The sequence below is a fragment of the Pteropus vampyrus genome, unplaced genomic scaffold, assembly GCF_000151845.1.
Source record: "Pteropus vampyrus isolate Shadow unplaced genomic scaffold, Pvam_2.0 Scaffold325, whole genome shotgun sequence".
Lineage (NCBI taxonomy): Eukaryota > Metazoa > Chordata > Mammalia > Chiroptera > Pteropodidae > Pteropus > Pteropus vampyrus.
Genome location: NW_011889106.1, coordinates 1,350,886 through 1,361,813, shown reverse-complemented (window position 1 = coordinate 1,361,813; position 10,928 = coordinate 1,350,886). Strand labels below are relative to the sequence as shown.

Below are 10,928 nucleotides of genomic sequence, written 5' to 3'. Positions count from 1 at the left end.
GTCTACGGTCATGCCACCCTGAACGTGCCCCATCCTGTCCGGTCTCGGAAGCTAAACAGGGTTAGGTCTGGTTAGTACTTGGATGAGAGACCACCTAGGAATACCAGGTGCTGTAGGCATAAAAAAAATAAATAAATAATAATCCACCAAAAATTAATAGAATTAATAAAATAATTTAGTAAAGTAGCAAGATACAAAATTAATATATATACATTTGTCATACTCCTATACACTCATAGTGAACACTCAGAAGAAATGCTTAAGAAAATAATCCCATTTATAATTCCATCGAAAAGAATAAAATACCTAGGAATAAATTTAACCAAGGAGGTAAGATACTGGTACTCTAAAACCTATAAGACACTGGAGAAAGGAATTGAAGAGGACATGAATAAATGGAAAGGTATACGATGCTCCTGGATTGGAATAATTCATATCATTAAAATGACCATATTACTCAAAACAATCTATGGATTTAATGCAATCTCTATTTAAAATATCAATGAGATTATTCCCAGAACTATAACAAATAAACCCAAAGCTTATATGGAACCACAAAGACCATGTATGACCAAAGCAATCTTGAGAAAAAAATAAAAATAAAATAAAATTGGAGGCATTATACTCCCTGATTTCAAACTATACTACAATGCTATAATAATCAAAACAGTATGGTACAGGCACAGAAACAGACACATAGATCGATGGAACAGAATAGAGAACCTAGAAATAAACCCATAATTATATGGCCACTTAATCTATGACAAAGGAGGCAATATACAGTAGAGAAATGACAGTCTATTCAACAAGTGGTATTGGGAAAACAGGTAAATATATGAAAAAAATGAAACTTGACCATTCTCTTATACCATATATGAGAATAAACTTAAAATAGATTAAAGATTTAAATGTAAGACCTGAAACCATTAAACTCCTAGAAGAAAAGATAGGTAATAAACTCTGACATCAGTCTAACTAATATCTTTTAGGATACGTCCCCTTGAACAAGGAAAACAAAAACAAAAATAAACAAATGGGACTTTATCAAACTAGAAAGCTTCTTCACAGTGAAGGAAATTATCAACAAAACAAAAAGACAACCTACTGAATGGGAGAAAATATTTTCAAATGATATATATGATAAGATGTTGATATCTAATATATATAAGGAACTCACACAATTAAACAACAAAAAAACATAAATAATTAAATAAAAAATGGGCAGAAAACCTGAATAGACATTTCTCCAAAGAAGACATACAGATGGCCAACATACATATGTAAAGATGTTCAACATCACTAATCATCAAGGAAATGAAAATCAATACAACAATGAGATTCTACCTCACACTAATCAGAATAACTATTATTAAAAGTCAACAAATACCATGTGTTGGCCAAGATTTGGAGACAAGCAAACCCTTGTGCACTATTGGTGGGGCTGCCAATTGGTCCAGCCACTATAAAAAACATTATAGAGATTCCTTAAAAAGACTAAAAATGATCTACTAGATCATCAAGATCTCAAAAGGAGGAGTCCTATTGATAGCAAATCTTATAAAATAATAATAGATGTTTGGCCTCTCAAATCACAGACAAAAAAAAAACAATTATTCAAACATACAATGGAATAAAGTAAAAACTAAAATATTAGCACACATCTTGATAAGTTTCTTATCTACGTAAAGTACAGCAAAAAAGCCAAACTTGCAAATATATGATCACTTGTATACATTAAAACCATTTTTGTATCTAATTAAAAAAAATTTACACATGTGAGATAATTACTAAAAAAGTAATTGTAGAGGATACTACAAGTTGATCTGAAGAGTATTCTTTGTGGTCTGGTTTCCTTATTAGTCTCGAGATTAAAATCTACATAAAATTTCAACATTTTATCAAATTTCATAGACTTCACAGGAATCTTTCAAGGGATCATCTCAGCATTTTGTTAGAAAAGTGTGATTTCATATCAAAGTTCTGTTCAATATCAATTTCTTCTACTCTTTTTTTTTTTTAATTTTGGCCTTAGATCACTTGTTTCAAATAATCTCCTCTAAGCAAAATGCCAAAATTTACACATTTTCTTTGGTTTTAATGTTGCATATTTTGATAATTTCCCGTTTGTCTGAAACTTCTGAAAAACCATGCTTATCTTTTAACAAATATTCAATAAAAATTGTGTATGATAAATTTATTCCTCAAAATAAACATTACGAATTTGATTCTAGAAGTCTAAACCTTCTTATTAAGAATATAAGACCCTAAATCTTATGGTCTCTATCAAACTGTTTAGCCGCAGTTCCTACCACTCTCATGTGTAACTTACATTCCAAGCATTCAAAATTATTCAGATATTTCTCTCACAGTAACTCTTTTATAATGTCCCACTGTTCTCTCTACCTAGTTGCTTCAGGATATTTTCTTCTCCACTTCTCTTTCCCCTTATTAAATATCTATTCATCCCTGAAACCATAAGTCTAATCTTATATTTTTCTCCATGATGCTCCCCTTGACGAGGTCCCCACTACCCACAGTCAAAATTTGATTGTATCTCTCTGTGATTTTCCCATATTTCATAGCACTAATAATTTATATTTCAAATGCTAATATTTAATACTTGGTACTAATGTAGTAGGTACTACTCTAATTAATTTATACATAGCTATCCATTTATCTTCATAAATCCAAAGTGAACTAGGTACTTTTTCTTATTCCCATTATTTTAAATAAGGAAACTTGAACACAAAGAGCTTAAGTCACTTTTCCAAGATAAATTAACTAGTTAGTGGCAGTTTCAATTGAACCCAAGGATCCTGCAGTAGAGCCTATGTTATTAATAAGTTTTTTATATTAATGTATTTGTATAATTTTCCCTCTAAAATATGAGTGATGGTTTTATCACATTGTCACCAAAAAATGATAGATACTGGTACACAATAGACATTCAATATTTTTGGAATTAATCAATAAGTAAATGGATAACTGTGAGATGAGCAAGTCTTGAATCATATTTTTTATTTTTTATTTTTTCAATTACAGTTTACATTCAATATTTTGTAAGTTTCAGGTGTACAGCATAATGGTTAGTCATTTATATAACTTACAAAGTGATCTCCCCAATAGATTTTGCACCATACCTGACACCATATATAGTTATTAAATTGTTATTGACTAATTCCTTAAGCTGTACTTTACATCTCCATGACTATTTTGTAACTGCTAATTTGTACTTTTTAAAAAATATTATTTTATTATTAGTTTCAAGTATACAGTACATTGGTTAGACATTTATATAGTTTATAAAACGATCCTCCTGATTGCTCTTTCTCTCCTCTAGCTCTCCACCTAGCCATTACATTAATGCTACCTGCATTCCCTATGCCATGTTCCCCATCCCCCTGACTATCTATCAACTACTAATTTGTACTTCTTTAACCCTTCACCCATTTCTCCCAGCCCCCCAACCCCCCTCCCCTCTGTCCGCCACTAAATTGTCCTCTATATTTGTGAATCTGTTTTTCATTAGTTTGTTCTTTTTGTTTCTTAGATTTGCATATAAGTGAAATCATATGGTATTTATCTTTCTCTGACTTATTTCACTCAGAATAATAACCTCTAGTTCCACCCATGTCATTGCAAATGGTAGAATTTAATTTTTTAATAGCTGAATAATATTCTCTTGTATATATGAACCATAACTTCTTTATACAATCGTCTATTGATGAGCATTTAGGTTGCTTCTATATATTGGCTATTGTAAACTGTGCTGTCATGAACATATAGGTGCATAAATCTTTACAAATTTTCATTTTGGTTTTCATTGGATAAATATCCAGATGTGCAATTGCTGAATCAGAAGGCAGTTTGTACTTTTTAATCCTTTCACTTTTTCACACAGCTCCCCAACCACCTTCTCATCTGGCATTTCATTCTCTGTATCTGAGTCTGTTTCTGTTTTGTTTCTTTGTTTATTTATTTATTTATTTATTTATTTTTTAGATTCCACATATAAGTGAAATTATATGGTATTATCTTTCTCTGGCTGACTTATTTTATTTAGCACAGTACCCTCTAAGTCCATCCATGTTGTCGCAAACGTAGATTGTATTCTTTTTTATAGCCGAGTAATATTTCATTGTATATATGTACCACTTCTTTAACAATTCATTTTTTGATTGGAGCATTTAGTCCATTAACATTTTAAGTAATTATTGATAAATATGTAATTATTTCCATTTTATTTTCAGATTGATTTTGTAGTTCTCTGTTTCTTTCTTATTCTCTTGCTTGCTTCTCTTGTATGTTGATGACTTTCTGCAGTGTTGTGTTTGGATTCCTTTCTCTTTATTTCTTGTATATCTTTTGTAGAGTTTTTGGTTTGTGGTTACCCTGTGTTTCATATATAACCAGCTATGTCTATAGCAATCTATTTTAAGTTGATAGTCACTTAAGTTCAAACACATTCTAAAATCACTAAAATTTTTACTAACCCCCTCCATGTTTATGTTTTGTCAGTATTTTTTACTTCTTTTATGTGAATGCGTGTTTAGGTGTATATCTCTAATTTACTGTTGAAATTATACTTGATCTTTTTCCTTTTAATCTTTGCACTAGCTTTAGTGTTGGTTGATCCACTGCTTTTATTATGTGTTTGCTTTTATCAGTGACAATGTTTTTTTTCAATATTTTATTATTTATATTTCTTTTAATTGTTTCTCCCTTTTTAAAGAAATCTGTTTAACATTACTTGTAATACTGTTTTGGTGGTGATAAACTCTTTTGGCTTTTTCTTGTCTGGAAAGCTCATTACCTCTCCTTCGATTCTAAAATGATAGCCTTGGTGGATAGAATCATGTTACTTGTCGGTCCGTGCTTTTCATCACTTTTAATAATTCTTGTCAATCCCTTCTGGCCTGCTAAATTTCTATTGAGAAATCAGCTGATAATCTTGTGGGAGCTCTCTGTAGGCAACTAACTGCTTTTCTCTTGCTGCTTTTAGATTCACTCTTTGTCTTTAACTTTGGCATTTTAATTATGATGTGTCTTGGTGTGAGCCTCTGTGGGTTCATTAGATTTGGGGCTCTGCGCTTCCTAAACTTCTATGTCTATTTCCTTCACCAGGTTAAGGAAGTCTTTCATTATTATTTCTTCAAATAAGTTTTCAATTCCTTGCTCTCTCTCTGCTCCTTCTGGTATTCCTATGATGCGAATGTTGTTACATTTAATATTGTCCCAGAAGTCCCTTAAATTATCCTCAGTTTTTGAATTTTTTTCTTGTTGCTGTTCTGATTGGATGTTTTTTTGCTGTCTTGTCTTCCAGCTTATTCATTTGATCCTCTGCTTTATCTAAACTGCTTTTGAGTCCCTATAATGTATTCTTCATTTCAGTTATTGTATTTTTCACTTCTGACTGGTTCTTTTTTGTGTTTTCTACCTCCATTTTTATGTTTCTTATTTTTGTTGAAGTTCTCACTGAGATCATTTATTCTTCTCTTAAGTTCATTGAGAATCCTTATAACAAGTATTTTGAATTTTTACATCTATTAGATTGCTTGCCTCCATTTTGTTTAGTTCTTTTTCTGGGGTTCAATTTTGTTCTTTTATTTAGAACATGTTCTTTGTCTCCTCATTTTGACTGTCTCGTGTTTATTTCTATGTATATAGTAGATCTGCTATATCTTCTAGTCTTCGTAGAGTAGCTTTATATAGTAAGTATTCTGTGGGGCCTAGTGGCAGTGTCCCTGATGCCTTGATCCAGGTACTTCAGGAGTGTCCCTTGCATGGGTTGTGTATGCTCTCCTCCTGTAGCTGAACCTTGATTGCTGTTGGCATGTCAGTGAGTTGGACTAATCTTCAGACTAATTGTCTGTGAAGACTGGTCATGACCATTAGCAAACAAGCTATTGTGTGGGGACTGCCTGCACGGAGTAAGATTTGCATTAGCAGGGCTCTGGTGCCTGCTGCGTCCACAATTTGCATGTGTAATTTGTGACATTAATTGAGTGGTGCGCTGGTGTCATCTGAAGCAGACCACCAGGTGTGTTGATTCTGTAAATTCTGAGGAGGGGCTTTAGTGCAGGCCAAGAGCAGCCACTGTCTGTATCCAGCCAAAGATTGCCTGCTAGAAGCTACAAAGTGATCTGCTGTTGGTAGCTACCTGTGCTGGACTTGGAGGCACCTGTGAGTGTTTATGCTGTAAACCAAGGCTGGCTGCCTCTACTGCTGAGCTTGGGGCACTTAGTAAGGGGTACAGGGCACACCAAGGCCAGCTAGTATTTGTTCAGAGCTTATGGACCTTTGAGAGACTTTAGGAGAGTCTGCAACATGGGCTCAGGCTACTGCCACTTGTGTGGATTAATCTCTGAAAGAGATTCAGGCTGAGTGCATGCATTGGGTTCAGCAGTGTCACCGAGAATCACCAGGGTGGAGTCAGAGCTGTTTTAGTAAAGTTAATGGAGACTCAAATGGTTGTATGTATAAATATTTGCTCATGGCAATTACTACTATTAATATATAACATTTGAGATGTTTCAGAGTTCCAGTTGCATGGATTTATTAGGAAATACTCTCCTGTATGAAAGATGTACATTCCTGCAGGCTGTTTGGTGGAAGGGCTCAAAACAGAAACAATGGTACTCACTGACACTGTAGTCCCAGAGAAAGCTGCTCCTCCAACCCTTGCCCTGAAATCAGACCACTCAGTTCCCTGGAAGTTTTTAAGCTGCTGTACCTTTTCTGGTGCTTAGTGAGCATGTTAGTGAGTGAGTGAGTCTGTGTTAGGGTTCTTTAAGAGGACTACAACCACCCTTCTTCTCATCAGACACAATCCCCACTGATTTTCACAGCCAGCTTTTGAGGGGACTCCTTTTCCCAACACTGGTGCTCTGGGCTGGGAAGGCTACTGTGGGGCTGGGACTCTTCACTTTTCAAAGGAAAACTCTATAGCCTAGATATATCCCTCCAAATTTTTAACTGCCATACATGGGCGTGGGATCAGCCCATTCCACATCTTTGACCCTCCTACAAGTTTCTATGTGGTTTCTTCTTTATATCCTTAGTTATAGAAGTTCTGTTCAGGTAGTCTTCAGATGGCCTATGTAGTAGGTGCCCTGTGGGGTCCAGTGGCACAGTCCTCTGGTCACCTGAGCTTGTTGCTCCAGCTGTGTCTCTGTTATAGGTTGTTTGTGCCCTCCTCTTGTAGATGAGCCTTGGTTATTGATTGCACATCAATGAGAGGGATCGACTCTCAGGCTGATTGGTTTTGAGGACTGGCTGGTGACTACAGTGGAGGAGTCGTTATGCAGGGGCTGCCCCTACAGAACAAGATTTACTTTAGCAGGACTCTGGTTCCTGCCCAGTCTGTCCTTTGGGTGTGTTGTCCTGGATGCCACCCCAGGCAGTTCTCCTGCTCAATCTGAAGCCAGCCACTGGATATGCCAGCCCCAAGGCTTTTTTGGAGGTGCCTCACTGCAGGCCAAGTTTAGCTGTAGTCTGTTCCCTGCCCGGAGCCACCTTTCATGAGCCACCAAGCAATCTGCAGATGGTTGCCACCACATGCTGGGCTTGGAGGTGTCTCAGGAGAACAAGCCATGAAACGAGGCTGGTTGCCATTAGTGCCAAGCTTGGGGCAGCTCAGAAAGAGGTATGGGGCATACCAAGGCCAGATGCTGCTTGTTTGGGTTTTGTGAACACTTGAGAAATTTTAAGAAAGTTTGCATCATGAGCCAACACAGGCCATTTGTATGGAAAAGCTACCAGTAAGTTGGGTGAGGTGGGGTCTTAGGGAATCACCAGGGCAGGATGACTCATTTTAGCCAGATTGAGGAAGAGTCAGATATGTCAGCTGTGTGAATCTGCATGCCAGGAGTGGGGAGGGCTTAGAAAAGAAAGAATAGATTCTTTCAGCACTTCTTTTTGAGAGAAAACTGCAGCTCCAATCCTGGCCCTAAAGCCAGATAATTCAGTTCCTCCTCATATGTCTCTGGCACCTTTCTAACTGCTACTCCAGCACTGGAGCTCAGAGCTAGTGAGTTTGTTAGTCCATGTGCAGGCCCTTTAAGAGAAACACCTGGGACTCTAGCAAACCTCACCCTATCTTATTCAGCCACAATCACTGCTGGTTTTCATAGCCCGAAGTTATGGGGATTTCTCTTTCTGGCACTGGAAACCTTTCCTGGGGAGCCTGCTTTGGGGCTGAGATCCCTCATTCCTTCAGTGCAACCTCTGCAGCCTAAATATTTCTCCTGATTTTTAACAATCATGTACAGTTGTGTGACCAGCCCTTTTTGCATCTCCACTTTCCTCACCAGTCTTGAAGTGGTTTCTTCTCTATATACTTACTTATAGGACCTCTGTTTAGCTAGATTTCAAGTGACTCTCAATAATGGTTGCTCTGTAGTTTAGTTGTAATTTTGATGTGGTCGTGAGAAGAAGCAAGCACAGCACTTATTCTGTCATCTTGACTGGAAATTTACAGTGTTTTTTTTTTTTTTTTTAAATCGTAACTTCTCTAAGGGTCTCATCCTTTTCTCTTTTCTAGTTTATAACTGTTCTATGTATTCCATTGCCTCCAATCTCTTGTCCCCAAAGGCCTACAAGTCTATAGGCATCATGCAGTTCTCATGCACTGCTTTGGCCACTACTGCTTTCTGTGGACTCTAACCTGATATCTAAGACTACACTATCGTTCCCATAAATTCTCTATGTAAGGGGAAACACAAACCAGATTTTTGGGCAGCCCCTAGTTGAGACAGATTATTGAAAAGAAGTTCCACTCTTTTCCTTCAGCCCTAAGGAAGGCATCAGGAATTGGGTGATTTGATCCCAACCATGCCACACTATGCCAGTGATGAGGTGGGACATGGGTAAACACAATCGTCACAAAATTTCCTTCTATTTTGATTGTGGCTTTCTTTGTTTGAGAGTTTGCTTGGCTAGTGCAGCTCTTTAACTGGTTTCTAAAGTTTCTACAAATCTACCTTGGTCCATATGTTGTTTGCTAGTTGGTGTTTCCATGAGGCTATGAACATCTGGATCTTCCTAACCCACCATTTTGCTGATGTCACTTGCTTGCATTTGTTTTGTGTTATTGAAAATGTAGCATAATAATTTAATTTTTTTCTTTTTAAATTAAAAATTATGTCTCTAAAATTCATTAATATTCTTGGTTGTTATATTTTATTAGTTGTTACTATTGGATAATATTCTATAGGGTAAATATACCAGCATGTGTGTTTATTGTACTATTATAATATTTGTTAGTCCATGATTTTGCTCTTTCAATCATTCCTAATAACCTGTGTGCAATGTCTTTAAGTGTAGCTTATTTATTTATTTATTTCAATTTTATGAATATTTTATACTGAAATTTCTGGGTCAAAACAATGTCAATGATCAACTTTAGAAGATAATGATTGATTATTTTTTCAAGGTAGAGTTGCTCATTTAAACTCTTCCTAACAGATTATGGAAGTTCGCATGGATCCATATCTATGCTAATTATTTTTTTTATTGTTTGCCAAATTAATGAGTTTAAAATGATTCAAGTTTCTTCCACTATCTGAAAGTAGAGCATTTCTATGAAAACTTTTGCAAATCAAAATGGTGTAAAGCAAAGAATTTTCCCCACTATCCAAAAGTTTGTTATATATCACAAATTATTAGCTATCTTCACTAACTGGAAGAAATCTGAAGAAGATTTTTACTTTTACCAAAAAAAAAAAAAAAAAAAAAAGCCATCACTGTGTAACCAAATGTTAAAGAGCTGTACTGGCTTTTCGATATAACAACTTGGCTAGGCTGAACTAGAATTCTAATAAGCCATTCTAGTTTGATTTAATACAAGGAAGACTACAAGCAATATTCTCTTGTGATATTTGGAGAACTTAAGGGAAGACAGTAGACATTTATTTGCGTATATATGTACCTTCAACCAGTTATTCCATCAAACATTAATCTAGATATTGCCATGAAGGAATTTTTTCAGATGTGATTCAAATTCCTAACCTGTTGACTTTAGTTAATCAAAAGAGAGACTATCCTGGATAGAAATGACTTAATTGGAAATACTTTACAAGTGATCATAGGCCTTCTATGTGAAAGGGATTCCAGACACTGAGTCTGAAATTCCCTTCTTTCCCTTGAAACTTCCTTTTGACTGTCACCTTTGGACAAAACGTTTTAGCCCATGTCAGTGGACTTCCATCCTAAGTATGGCCTTTCCTTCTTGACTTCCTGTCCAATGGACTTTGTGCTTGCCTAACCAGTCTCCACAGTTGCATGAAATTTTCTGTAACAGATAAATGTATGTGTATATGTAATATCTACAAGTTCTGCTACTCTGGCTGATAACTGACTGATAAAGAATTTAGGCAGCAGTACATTCCTAATGTAGATTTTGTTTTTTTGTAGCAGAGTATTGCTGTAATAAGCACCTAAAATTGTGAGATCAGCTTTGAACAATGCAATAGGCAGAAGCTAGAAGATTTTTTAAAAGCATTATATAAAAAGTCTAAATTACTTTTGTTATCCTTAAAAATAGAAAAAAAAAAGCCAAAATGAGAGGCAATAAGCATTTATTTGAGATCAAAGAATAGCTATATGGGAAGTGGTGATTCAGGCAGAAACTTAAATAGTGTTCTGATTATGGGCTAAAAGCCAGGAGATTTTATGAGAAAGAGAAAGGAAATAATTACATAAATAGAAGAAAGAAATTTCTATTGGTACTGATACATCAAAGAAGGAATTTCTATAGGTGCAAATAAACTAAGTTGTTATTTATATGTAGTGGTACTAATTCTAAAGAATGTCCTCAATTTTCAGTTCTGTAGTCAGGATGTCTGCTTTCCTGTTATCTTTGCAAATAGTTGTTTGGAATACCATGTTGCCTTGACCTAATCCAAAAGTTATTTTATCCAGTCTAAAGA

General features: G+C 35.5%; 1 pseudogene; it reads left to right on the top strand.

Annotated features, from left to right (window-relative positions):
- On the top strand, positions 1 to 119 carry LOC111730632 (annotated as a pseudogene).
- Positions 120 to 10,928: the final 10,809 nt, after the last annotated feature.